Source organism: Daphnia pulex, chromosome 10, assembly GCF_021134715.1.
Source record: "Daphnia pulex isolate KAP4 chromosome 10, ASM2113471v1".
Lineage (NCBI taxonomy): Eukaryota > Metazoa > Arthropoda > Branchiopoda > Diplostraca > Daphniidae > Daphnia > Daphnia pulex.
This window is the reverse complement of record NC_060026.1, coordinates 8346740-8360562: the sequence shown is the minus strand read 5'-3', so window position 1 is coordinate 8360562 and position 13823 is coordinate 8346740. Positions and strand designations below refer to the sequence as shown.

General features: G+C 40.7%; 2 non-coding genes across 2 annotated transcripts; both read left to right on the top strand.

The window, feature by feature from the left end:
- The first annotated feature begins 7389 nt into the window (after positions 1-7389).
- Trnaw-cca lies at positions 7390-7461 on the top strand. The gene has a single exon. It is a non-coding gene; the product is annotated as a tRNA-Trp (tRNA).
- A 1930-nt stretch (positions 7462-9391) lies between these two features.
- Trnaw-cca lies at positions 9392-9463 on the top strand. The gene has a single exon. It is a non-coding gene; the product is annotated as a tRNA-Trp (tRNA).
- Positions 9464-13823: the final 4360 nt, after the last annotated feature.

Genomic DNA, 13823 nt, shown 5'->3' with positions numbered 1-13823 from the left:
AACCATCCATGCTTGCACTTCTGGTATACTTCTTGATACAAAATGAACGACGACAGCCCATCGAGGTCCGCCCAGCGATAAACACCAATCGTGCTATACGCCTTAGAATTTGCCTGGTCGGCTAAAAAGGCTGCTACCACAGTTACGTCATTGCACAGGGGATCGGAACGCCTTCCCACACACCAATCTGACAAAACTCCCCAGGCCGAAGCGTAAGCGGAGTTTATAGGAAATAGTCTCATGGGAGAATTTCTCACTTTAGAGGCCCCACGAAAGCACAAAAGAGTCCTGGCTCAAAACACCATCTTGAGTTGGCCGATTTCAGGTTAGCTCAATGATCCATTCACAAACACTCAAACAGTAAGCGTCTCTTCATTGAACCTTCCTGTCCCGAGTCTTGAGTCCTCCCCCTCAGGTCAAATACCCGTTGAATTGTCTTTGTTGTCGGCTTGGACTCAGTAGAGAGTCCAGGCTTTGTAACTTGTATTTCAGTGGACTTAGAATATTTTTTTGAATAGGAAATGTTGTAAGTATCTGGATTCAGGACCATTCACCGTTTACCCATTAGGAATTTGCAGACGACATCCGTGTTTAGGCTCAATTCCGCAGATGCCAGAAGACGCAACCGTTGGACCGTCCCATCCTACTTTCAGGCCGCCTCTGATTGTAGCTCCTCGGTGTGGTCGACGTCCACAGCCGGGATAAATCTAGCCCAACTAATTGTCTCCAATTCCAGGAAGTTCAACGATACTAACCGGTCGTATTGTCTATTTACACATCTGGACGAATTCTCATAATTTCGCGCATCGTAAGCATCATCTCACTGAATCTACTGTAAGGAGAAAGTGTACCTTTGTGCGAATGCACCACATATGTGCGGTTACGAACTGCAACCAACATGAGATTTCTGAAACAATTGCTGCATTGGACCAATATTGTGCTGGAAGCAAATTTAACGTTGTTGCAAGATCGATATGAGACAGGTCCACCATTCGTCCAATTTTAGCATTGGGCCAATACGACCTTGGTGGAATATCGGTGGAATATTGGCTCTATCTTGTGCCTGACTCATCTCCATCTTGAAAGACCGTTATTTGAAGCCAATGTTTAACCATGATAAAGAATCATATGTAAACAACAATGTTGTACCAAATCATCATATATGTGCGGTTACGAACTGAAGCCAATGCAAGGTTTCTGAAACAGACGGTGCATTGGAACAGATCAAAAATGGGGATTGGGCTAATTAATGAAACGAAAACAGATATAGCTGCCAATACAGTTTATTAAACGTGGTAGCAAAGAGCAAACAACTCCAAATTACGTGTTTTTTAAGTTTAATCGTTGTTGACGGCTTCGTCTGCCGTTCCACGTCGTACTTTTTGCTTTAAAAACTTGTCTATGGCAGTTTTCTTAATGGCAGTGAGTTTCTTCCTATTGTTGAGCGGCAAAACCCACACCCGTCAGATGAGATGCTGTTTAGCATCCACCTCAACCCTTTCCTCGTTACTGTCAAGCTCGCCACTAGCTTCTTCTCTCTCTGTCTCTCCTGTCACTAAGGTACTGTGAATAATCGTGTGTAATGAGGATGTAATAATGGTAAATTGTATTGGCACACGTGTGACTATAAGACAGAGCCTGGTATGTTGAACAAAGTACATTCAGCAACATGTAAACTCTTTTATTCAACTCAACAGGTTATGGGCCCAGCTGACGCCCACACAATTAAATAAAAAAAATGGCAGAGAATTCCGAGGGCAAACGTGATTCCACAGAATTCAATGGAGTGAATTTTCCGCAATGGAAATTTGCAGTCATGCTGAAACTGAAGCAAAAGAAACTGGATGGGATAGTCCTGGGTTACGACAGGAAACCAAATGAGGTAATTACATAAGATGTTTCAACTAGAACTTTTATCTTGGTCTTGTGAACCACATGTGAACACGAGAAACTTTTGAGTCTACACATGGACTGTGATTCCAAATCACAGGTAACCGATTGAATGTGTACGAGAAATTTTTGAGTCTGCACATGGACTGTGATCCCAAATCACAGGTAACTGATTGAATGTGTACGAGAAACTTTTGAGTCTACACATGGACTGTGATCACAAATCACAGGTAACTGATTGAATGTGTACGAGAAATTTTTGAGTCTGCACATGGACTGTGATCCCAAATCACAGGTAACTGATTGAATGTGTACGAGAAACTTGTGAGTCTACACATGGACTGTGATCACAAATCACAGGTAACTGATTGAATGTGTACGAGAAATTGTTGATTGTTGATTGTCTACACGGACTGTGACTCTATAGACTCACAGGTAACCGATCAAGTGTGTATGAAAGGAACTTATGATTTATATCCGAACAGGCACTGATTGTGAGAATGCTACAAACGTTGCCGCCAAGTTTCAGGCATTTCCTGTCAGTGTGGGACAGCGTTCCATCGGCCGAGAGGAATCTGGTAAACTTAACTGCCAGATCAGTCACTGAAGAACTTAGATCGAAATCACTCAACAACGGTCAGGCCGACCCCATTGATGTTGCGTTCTTCGCATCCCACCCGAACAGAGTGCAGAAAGAGGCAGTAGCCAATGACGCCCACAGCAAAGACCCGAAACGAGACTACAACCCACGTAACAACAACTCCAACTATCGAGACAACAGACAAAACTACCGTGATGATTCTCGAGGTCAATCAAGCCGTCATCGAGACAACCGACCAAACCAACGCAACCACCGCGATCGCGCAAACGAGGAAGTTTTTTTTTCTCCTATCCCAATCACACATGTTTAAGAAACTGTGTAAACGCTTCAAAATGTCGGACCTTCCCCCGAAGTTGATCCCGGCCGACCCAAGTGTCCATCTCGCATCAGACAACGTCTCAAAGGGCGAGGGAGAGAAGACTGCCTTTCCGTACCCTTACCGTGCAGCAGTCGGCGCCCTCCTCTACGTCGCACTGATGACTAGACCGGACATTGCATACGCCGTCGGACAGGTCTGGCTAGGTGGAAGCCAATGTGGACTCATCGGATACACCGACGCTAACTCCGCCGGCGATCGAAACCAATGCCGTTCCACCTCTGGAAGTATCCATTTTCTCTTGCATGGTGGCCCTGTAGCGTGGTTAAGCAAGAAACACCCTGATATCGCACAATCGACTTCAGAATTGGAGTGAGAAAATTCACCGATTAAGTAGCAACATCCTAATCCCCCTTTTTCCTCTTTTGAATAAATCCATCTTCCGTTTGTATGTTTTGAGGGAGAGTGTTGAGCGGCAAAACCCACACCCGTCAGATGAGATGCTGTTTAGCATCCACCTCAACCCTTTCCTCGTTACTGTCAAGCTCGCCACTAGCTTCTTCTCTCTCTGTCTCTCCTGTCACTAAGGTACTGTGAATAATCGTGTGTAATGAGGATGTAATAATGGTAAATTGTATTGGCACACGTGTGACTATAAGACAGAGCCTGGTATGTTGAACAAAGTACATTCAGCAACATGTAAACTCTTTTATTCAACTCAACACCTATCAGCGACCCCACCGTCCTCATCCGCTGCATTAGCGAAAGTGTCTAATCCCATTTCCTTTAGAATGGTGTCGTTTGTCAACTCTTGGCTGGTGTTGCTGGCCCAACGCCCAATTATGTCTAAATTAAAGAGTAAACAAAAAAGATTAAAACAGGTAGAAAAAAGGGAATTGCTTTAAAAGTTTACCGATTACAAAGGAACAAATCATCTACATATCAGTAAAGACGTGTTTAACTTTAGTTTTTTTACGGGGGAAGTACATCATTTTGAGCTCTTTAGACATAAGGCTCTTTAATACATTTCTGACAATAGCCTTTAGGCTCTTGTTGGTCCTCACCAGGGTCAGGACGTTTCTGATTTGTGTCTTTAGCGTTGCATCATTCCTCATCTTAACTTCAAGTTCCTCGAAAAACGTCTGAGTTGTCACAGGCAACTCATTGGCACAGTCAGTTGAGCATGGCGAGCCATTAATTGGTGTAGGCAGGTTGGTAGCGATTTCAAGTCTCCTCGTCATGAACAAGTCAGTCAGCTGCTGTATTCCCATTTTGATCTCAATAAGCATTTTTGCAACGTCAACCTGTACCAACATTGCTTTTTCTGCCTGCTGGATTACTACAACAACAAACAAGTAAACAAAAGAAATCTTTAGTAGTTGTCACTTAGGTGTACCAATAAAGACATTTTCCTTACCCAATATGTCTTCATCGCTTACAGAAATAACATCCTGTATTACCTCGTCGTTTTACACCAAAATTTCTCTGGTTTCTCTCATTTGGACGTGAGCCACACCCCCTTCTATCGGTTGAGTTACCGTTTCATCTTCTGGTCTCTTCATCTTGTTCGTGAAACACCCCCTCCCCCTTCTTCTTTTGCTGGATGAGTTCCCGTTCTGAAGGCGTATTTCAGTCATTTGAATTCCTTTCTTTCACCTCGTCCTCTGACGTAGATTCTTCAGAGCTATTGTGATCTAGATTTTCATAACTCTTTCTAAAGGGACAGAAGGGTGAGCTTGTTACAGAACAGACGAATCAGACTCTGGCTTTTCAGCAGGAGTTACTATACCACAAATATAAAAAGTTATAATCTGGACTTACAGTTTCATAATTCAAATTATTACATATCGTACCTTTTGACTTCTGGGCTTTGGTTACAGTCTTATTTGATGTTGCCGTTGTTAGGTTTTTTAGAGCTTCTGCAATGAAGAAAAAATAGTATGCTATTTCACCATATCACCTTCAAAACCCGTATAGAATCACCTGCTTGTGTTGTAGAGCCATCACCCTTTTCCTTATGGTTACTCTCTTTCACTTTTCGGTTCCGAGTTAACTTTATTTCCTGAAATACACAAGGCAACATGAACACTGTATTGAGAGAAAAATATAACAAAATTCCATAATGAATGTACCTTGGGGAATACGTGGAGCTACAGGTGTAACTTGCACTACTTGTTAGACTTCTTTGTTGCCGGACGCTCCGATGATGATGATGAAGGCTCGGCATAATTAGTATTTGGCAGTTTCGTTTTGGTTCTGTTTTTTACAAAATTAGGTTCTGGGAAGGGGCATAATTAGCCATTTCACTTGTTTGGATCAAAAACACAATATTGTTGCAAAATCGGATAACTTGGTGGGCCATGGTGGAAATCAACATCAACTGACGTGCCTGATTCACGGGCAAGAAACAATATTGCTCGCAATATTGCCCAATATGTCAAGCCTATGTTCATTTCGGTAAGGTTAGCGTTGGTTAATCTATTTAAATGAATGCAAATGGGGTCACGGCTTGAAAAATATTGGAATTACGATTTAAACAGCCAGGCCAATATGCAAATTGGGCCACGTTTGAAAAGTCAGGTTCAACCAATGTAAGTACCCCGCTACCAACCCAATGTCTGTATGCACCTTTGAGATTTTCATGTTTTGTACATCGCAGATAACCAATGTATCCAACAAATAATTTGTAATGAAAGGATTTCAAGATTAGTTTAGAATAGGGACAAGTTTCTGATAGGTTAACCAACATTCCGCTGACACCGATTTTCTCAGCTTAGACCAAAGCAGACATAATGATGAAGAGTTTGGTACCGCATTTGGTCAAACTTGCCAGTCCAATACAAAAATTCTAATCATAGCCGCAATTTTGCCAACATTACATATTAAAGTGAGGATTATTCGCAGTAGTTGAATTCCTACATTGGTTTAGCATAGGACCCAGCTTGAAAATTACACTGCAAAATTTAAGTTACATCGGTAAACCAACCTTCTGCAAATACTGCATTTCTGTACGACATTGATCTATGAAATGACGAGCTGAATACAACATTACGCCAAACTCTGAAATCCATATGGGGAAATACAAGTGTTATTATTTATTATTTATTAGTTGTTATCATTGCAAAAGACGGAACCCAATTTTAAAAAGCATTTTTAAAGCATCTTCACGTGACCCCAGAAAGTTTCATATGGAAAAGCAGAGAAAAAATTAATTAAGTGAGCCATCGATCTCAAGTCATCAACTAAATGAATGAGTGAATGAACATTGTGAATGAGGTGGTTCTTGCTATAAATTTCTCCAAATTGAAAAGCAAAATATTGCAAAAAATCTTGAGCCAATTAAGAGTAGGTTTTAGACAACGTATACTAGAGCAGAGAATACGAATTTACAACTCTTAATACAAAAAATGGGTTTACTTTTCTGTTTATAAAATTCCCTTGAAGATTACTGGTCCAATATGAAGAAAAATTTTACGCAGTTCGTTGGCTTTTAGCTGATTGGGATATTTGGGATATTCATTCCCTTATAAAAGACACCGTAGTTCCTAAAATATAACGATAGTAATTACATTGAAAATCAAGATTTCGTGGCGCAACGGTAGCGCGCCTGACTCCATATCAGGAGGTTGCGTGTTCAAATCACGTAGAGATCAAGCAAAAATGTTTCTTGTGAAGGATTGTTTATGCTTTTAAAACGGATATAACGTTCAAATAACATTAATCACCATTGTTTCTATATCTTGTTATCTCAACACACATGTATCCTAATTCAATTTGAATCTTAGTCAGCTGTTTTTTTTTCTTTTTATCAAAATGTGACTTTAGATCTACACGGGACTACAGTTTTTGGAATGGGAGAGCATAGAACCAAGTGAGTTTACAAAAGGGGGAACATTTGCGTCTGAATGTCGATTACCACAGCAGTTGGAACACGACGAGTTTGAACCGATAACTATCTTGGGTTTCCACGATACAAACACAGAGTCTGGCGATGGATATAACTTGTACCTCTCTGTCCTACAAATGGTTTATTCGCCAATTGGTATGATCAAAGGAAGATTAAGTAATCTAAACCAATCTGGCAAACAAAAAAGAGTCCGCTTAAAGAGATTGTTTCAACCACCACTAACCACTAAGTACCGTCCTTTTACGTACTGCGCAAGAATATCAGCAAACTAAACTCAATAGAGTAGATTCTACCAATCTGTCTTGGGCAATGGTGATTAAAATGCATCGACCGGGAATCGAACCCGGGCCGCCCGCGAGGCAGGCGTGCATTCTACCACTGAACCATCGATGCTTAACCCTTTCGTATACTTCTTGATACAAATTGCACGACGACAACCCATCTATTGTAGCCGACTATCATGCCTAAGCTTGTTAGCTTTTATTACGAAAATCAAGGCTTGTGGCGATCAAAAGATCCAAGGAAATATAAAAAAATAACCTGACTAATCTGACTGACTCTTTCAAAAGACTAAATGTGTTCATGTGATAATCAATCTTACCATCAGAATCTATTCCTTTATAAAAGACACCGTAGTTCCCAAAATATAACGATAGTAATTAAATTGAAAACCAAGATTTCGTGGCGCAACGGTAGCGCGCCTGACTCCAGATCAGGAGGTTGCGTGTTCAAATCACGTCGAGATCAAGCAAAAATGTTTCTTGTGAAGGTATGTTTAGGCTTTTAAAACGGATATAACGTTCAAATAACATTAATCACCATTGTGTCTATATCTTGTTATCTCAACATACATGTATCCTAATTCAATTTGAATCTTAGTCAGCTGTTTTTTTTTTCTTTTTATCAAAATGTGACTTTAGATCTACACGGGACTACAGTTTTTGGAATGGGAGAGCATAGAACCAAGTGAGTTTACAAAAGGGGGAACATTTGCGTCTGAATGTCGATTACCACAGCAGTTGGAACACGACGAGTTTGAACCGATAACTATCTTGGGTTTCCACGATACAAACACAGAGTCTGGCGATGGATATAACTTGTACCTCTCTGTCCTACAAATGGTTTTTCGCCAATTGGTATGGTCAAAGGAAGATTAAGTAATCTAAACCAATCTGGCAAACAAAAAAGAGTCCGCTTAAAGAGATTGCTTCAACCACCACTAACCACTAAGTACCGTCCTTATACGTACTGCGCAAGAATATCAGCAAACTAAACTCATTAGAGTAGATTCTACCAATCTGTCTTGGGCAATGGTGATTAAAATGCATCGTCCGGGAATCGAACCCGGGCCGCCCGCGTGGCAGGCGAGCATTCTACCACTGAACCATCGATGCTTACTCCTTTCGTATACTTCTTGATACAAATTACACGACGACAACCCATCTATTGTAGCCGACTATCATGCCTAAGCTTGTTAGCTCTTATTACGAAAATCAAGGCTTGTGGCGATCAAAAGATCCAAGGAAATATAAAAAAATAACCTGACTAATCTGACTGACTCTTTCAAAAGACTAAATGTGTTCGTGTGATAATCAATCTTACCATCAGAATCTATTCCTTTATAAAAGACACCGTAGTTCCCAAAATATAACGATAGTAATTACATCGAAAATCAAGATTTCGTGGCGCAACGGTAGCGCGCCTGACTCCAGATCTGGAGGTTGCGTGTTCAAATCACGTCGAGATCAAACAAAAATATTTCTTGTGAAGATATGTTTAGGCTTTTAAAACGGATATAACGTTCAAATAACATTAATCACCATTGTTTCTGTATCTTGTTATCTCAACACACATGTATCCTAATTCAATTTGAATCTTAGTCAGCTGTTTTTTTTTCTTTTTATCAAAATTTGACTTTAGATCTACACGGGACTACAGTTTTTGGAATGGGAGAGCATAGAACCAAGTGAGCTTACAAAAGGGGGAACATTTGCGTCTGAATGTCGATTACCACAGCAGTTGGAACACGACGAGTTTGAACCGATAACTATCTTGGGTTTCCACGATACAAACACAGAGTCTGGCGATGGATATAACTTGTACCTCTCTGTCCTACAAATGGTTTATTCGCCAATTGGTATGATCAAAGGAAGATTACGTAATCTAAACCAATCTGGCAAACAAAAAAGAGTCCGCTTAAAGAGATTGTTTCAACCACCACTAACCACTAAGTACCGTCCTTTTACGTACTGCGCAAAAATATCAGCAAACTAAACTCAATAGAGTAGATTCTACCAATCTGTCTTGGGCAATGGTGATTAAAATGCATCGACCGGGAATCGAACCCGGGCCGCCCGCGAGGCAGGCGTGCATTCTACCACTGAACCATCGATGCTTACCCCTTTCGTATACTTCTTAATACAAATTGCACGACGACAACCCATCTATTGTAGCCGACTATCATGCCTAAGCTTGTTAGCTTTTATTACGAAAATCAAGGCTTGTGGCGATCAAAAGATCCAAGGAAATATAAAAAAATAACCTGACTAATCTGACTGACTCTTTCAAAAGACTAAATGTGTTCGTGTGATAATCAATCTTACCATCAGAATCTATTCCTTTATAAAAGACACCGTAGTTACCAAAATATAAAGATAGTAATTACATCGAAAATCAAGATTTCGTGGCGCAACGGTAGCGCGCCTGACTCCAGATCAGGAGGTTGCGTGTTCAAATCACGTCGAGATCAAGCAAAATTATTTTATTTCTTGTGAAGGTATGTTTAGGCTTTTAAAACGGATACAACGTTCAAATAACATTAATCACCATTGTTTCTATATCTTGTTATCTCAACACACATGTATCCTAATTCAATTTGAATCTTAGTCAGCTGTTTTTTTTTTCTTTTTATCAAAATGTGACTTTAGATCTACACGGGACTACAGTTTTTGGAATGGGAGAGCATAGAACCAAGTGAGTTTACAAAAGGGGGAACATTTGCGTCTGAATGTCGATTACCACAGCAGTTGGAACACGACGAGTTTGAACCGATAACTATCTTGGGTTTCCACGATACAAACACAGAGTCTTGCGATGGATATAACTTGTACCTCTCTGTCCTACAAATGGTTTATTCGCCAATTGGTATGATCAAAGGAAGATTAAGTAATCTAAACCAATCTCGCAAACAAAAAAGAGTCCGCTTAAAGAGATTGCTTCAACCACCACTAACCACTAAGAACCGTCCTTACGCGTACTGCGCAAGAATATCAGCAAAATAAACTCAATAGAGTAGATTCTACCAATCTGTCGTAGGCAACGGTGATTAAAATGCATCGATTGGGAATCGAACCCGGGCCGCCCGCGTGGCGGGCGCGTATTCTAGCACTGAACTATCTATGCTCCACTTCTGGTATACTTCTTGATACAAAATGAACGACGACAGCCCATCGAGGTCCGCCCAGCGATAAACACCAATCGTGCTATACGCCTTAGAATTTGCCTGGTCGGCTAAAAAGGCTTCTACCACAGTTACGTCATTGCACAGGGGATCGGAACGCCTTCCCACACACCAATCTGACAAAACTCCCCAGGCCGAAGCGTAAGCGGAGTTTATAGGAAATAGTCTCATGGGAGAATTTCTCACTTTAGAGGCCCCACGAAAGCACAAAAGAGTCCTGGCTCAAAACACCATCTTGAGTTGGCCGATTTCAGGTTAGCTCAATGATCCATTCACAAACACTCAAACAGTAAGCGTCTCTTCATTGAACCTTCCTGTCCCGAGTCTTGAGTCCTCCCCCTCAGGTCAAATACCCGTTGAATTGTCTTTGTTGTCGGCTTGGACTCAGTAGAGAGTCCAGGCTTTGTAACTTGTATTTGAGTGGACTTAGAATATTTTTTTTGAATAGGAAATGTTGTAAGTATCTGGATTCAGGACCATTCACCGTTTACCCATTGGGAATTTGCAGACGACATCCGTGTTTAGGCTCAATTCCGCAGATGCCAGAAGACGCAACCGTTGGACCGTCCCATCCTACTTTCAGGCCGCCTCTGATTGTAGCTCCTCGGTGTGGTCGACGTCCACAGCCGGGATAAATCTAGCCCAACTAATTGTCTCCAATTCCAGGAAGTTCAACGATACTAACCGGTCGTATTGTCTATTTACACATCTGGACGAATTCTCATCATTTCGCGCATCGTAAGTATCATCTCACTGAATCTACTGTAAGGAGAAAGTGTACCTTTGTGCGAATGCACCACATATGTGCGGTTACGAACTGCAACCAACATGAGATTTCTGAAACAATTGCTGCATTGGACCAATATTGTGCTGGAAGCAAATTTAACGTTGTTCCAAGATCGATATGAGACAGGTCCACCATTCCTCCAATTTTAGCATTGGGCCAATACGACCTTGGTGGAATATCGGTGGAATATTGGCTCTATCTTGTGCCTGACTCATCTCCATCTTGAAAGACCGTTATTTGAAGCCAATGTTTAACCATGATAAAGAATCATATGTAAACAACAATGTTGTACCAAATCACCATATATGTGCGGTTACGAGCTGAAGCCAATGCAAGGTTTCTGAAACAGACGGTGCATTGGAACAGATAAAAAATGGGGATTGGGCTAATTAATGAAACGAAAACAGATATAGCTGCCAATACAGTTTATAAAACGTGGTAGCAAAGAGCAAACAACTCCAAATTACGTGTTTTTTAAGTTTAATCGTTGTTGACGGCTTCGTCTGCCGTTCCACGTCGTACTTTTTGCTTTAAAAACTTGTCTATGGCAGTTTTCTTAATGGCAGTGAGTTTCTTCCTATCAGCGACCCCACCGTCCTCATCCGCTGCATTAGCGAAAGTGTCTAATCCCATTTCCTTTAGAATGGTGTCGTTTGTCAACTCTTGGCTGGTGTTGCTGGCCCAACGCCAAATTATGTCTAAATTAAAGAGTAAACAAAAAAGATTAAAACAGGTAGAAAAAAGGGAATTGCTTTAAAAGTTTACCGATTACAAAGGAACAAATCATCTACATATCAGTAAAGACGTGTTTAACTTTAGTTTTTTTACGGGGGAAGTACATCATTCTGAGCTCTTTAGACATAAGGCTCTTTAATACATTTCTGACAATAGCCTTTAGGCTCTTGTTGGTCCTCACCAGGGTCAGGACGTTTCTGATTTGTGTCTTTAGCGTTGCATCATTCCTCATCTTAACTTCAAGTTCCTCGAAAAACGTCTGAGTTGTCACAGGCAACTCATCGGCACAGTCAGTTGAGCATGGCGAGCCATTAATTGGTGTAGGCAGGTTGGTAGCGATTTCAAGTCTCCTCGTCATGAACAAGTCAGTCAGCTGCTGTATTCCCATTTTGATCTCAATAAGCATTTTTGCAACGTCAACCTGTACCAACATTGCTTTTTCTGCCTGCTGGATTACTACAACAACAAACAAGTAAACAAAAGAAATCTTTAGTAGTTGTCACTTAGGTGTACCAATAAAGACATTTTCCTTACCCAATATGTCTTCATCGCTTACAGAAATAACATCCTGTATTACCTCGTCGTTTTACACCAAAATTTCTCTGGTTTCTCTCATTTGGACGTGAGCACACCCCCTTCTATCGGTTGAGTTACCGTTTCATCTTCTGGTCTCTTCATCTTGTTCGTGAAACACCCCCTCCCCCTTCTTCTTTTGCTGGATGAGTTCCCGTTCTGAAGGCGTATTTCAGTCATTTGAATTCCTTTCTTTCACCTAGTCCTCTGTCGTAGATTCTTCAGAGCTATTGTGATTTAGATTTTCATAACTCTTTCTAAAGGGACAGAAGGGTGAGCTTGTTACAGAACAGACGAATCAGACTCTGGCTTTTCAGCAGGAGTTACTATACCACAAATATAAAAAGTTATAATCTGGACTTACAGTTTCATAATTCAAATTATTACATATCGTACCTTTTGACTTCTGGGCTTTGGTTACAGTCTTATTTGATGTTGCCGTTGTTAGGTTTTTTAGAGCTTCTGCAATGAAGAAAAAATAGTATGCTATTTCACCATATCACCTTCAAAACCCGTATAGAATCACCTGCTTGTGTTGTAGAGCCACCACCCTTTTCCTTATGGTTACTCTCTTTCACTTTTCGGTTCCGAGTTAACTTTATTTCCTGAAATACACAAGGCAACATGAACACTGTATTGAGAGAAAAATATAACAAAATTCCATAATGAATGTACCTTGGGGAATACGTGGAGCTACAGGTGTAACTTGCACTACTTGTTAGACTTCTTTGTTGCCGGACGCTCCGATGATGATGATGAAGGCTCGGCATAATTAGTATTTGGCAGTTTCGTTTTGGTTCTGTTTTTTACAAAATTAGGTTCTGGGAAGGGGCATAATTAGCCATTTCACTTGTTTGGATCAAAAACACAATATTGTTGCAAAATCGGATAACTTGGTGGGCCATGGTGGAAATCAACATCAACTGACGTGCCTGATTCACGGGCAAGAAACAATATTGCTCGCAATATTGCCCAATATGTCAAGCCTATGTTCATTTCGGTAAGGTTAGCGTTGGTTAATCTATTTAAATGAATGCAAATGGGGTCACGGCTTGAAAAATATTGGAATTACGTTTTAAACAGCCAGGCCAATATGCAAATTGGGCCACGTTTGAAAAGTTAGGTTCAACCAATGTAAGTACCCCGCTACCAACCTAATGTCTGTATGCACCATTGAGATTTTCATGTTTTGTACATCGCAGATAACCAATGTATCCAACAAATAATTTGTAATGAAAGGATTTCAAGATTAGTTTAGAATAGGGACAAGTTTCTGATAGGTTAACCAACATTCCGCTGACACCGATTTTCTCAGCTTAGACCAAAGCAGACATAATGATGAAGAGTTTGGTACCGCATTTGGTCAAACTTGCCAGTCCAATACAAAAATTCTAATCATAGCCACAATTTTGCCAACATTACATATTAAAGTGAGGATTATTCGCAGTAGTTGAATTCCTACATTGGTTTAGCATAGGACCCAGCTTGAAAATTACACTGCAAAATTTAAGTTACATCGGTGAACCAACCTTCTGCAAATACTGCATTTCTGTA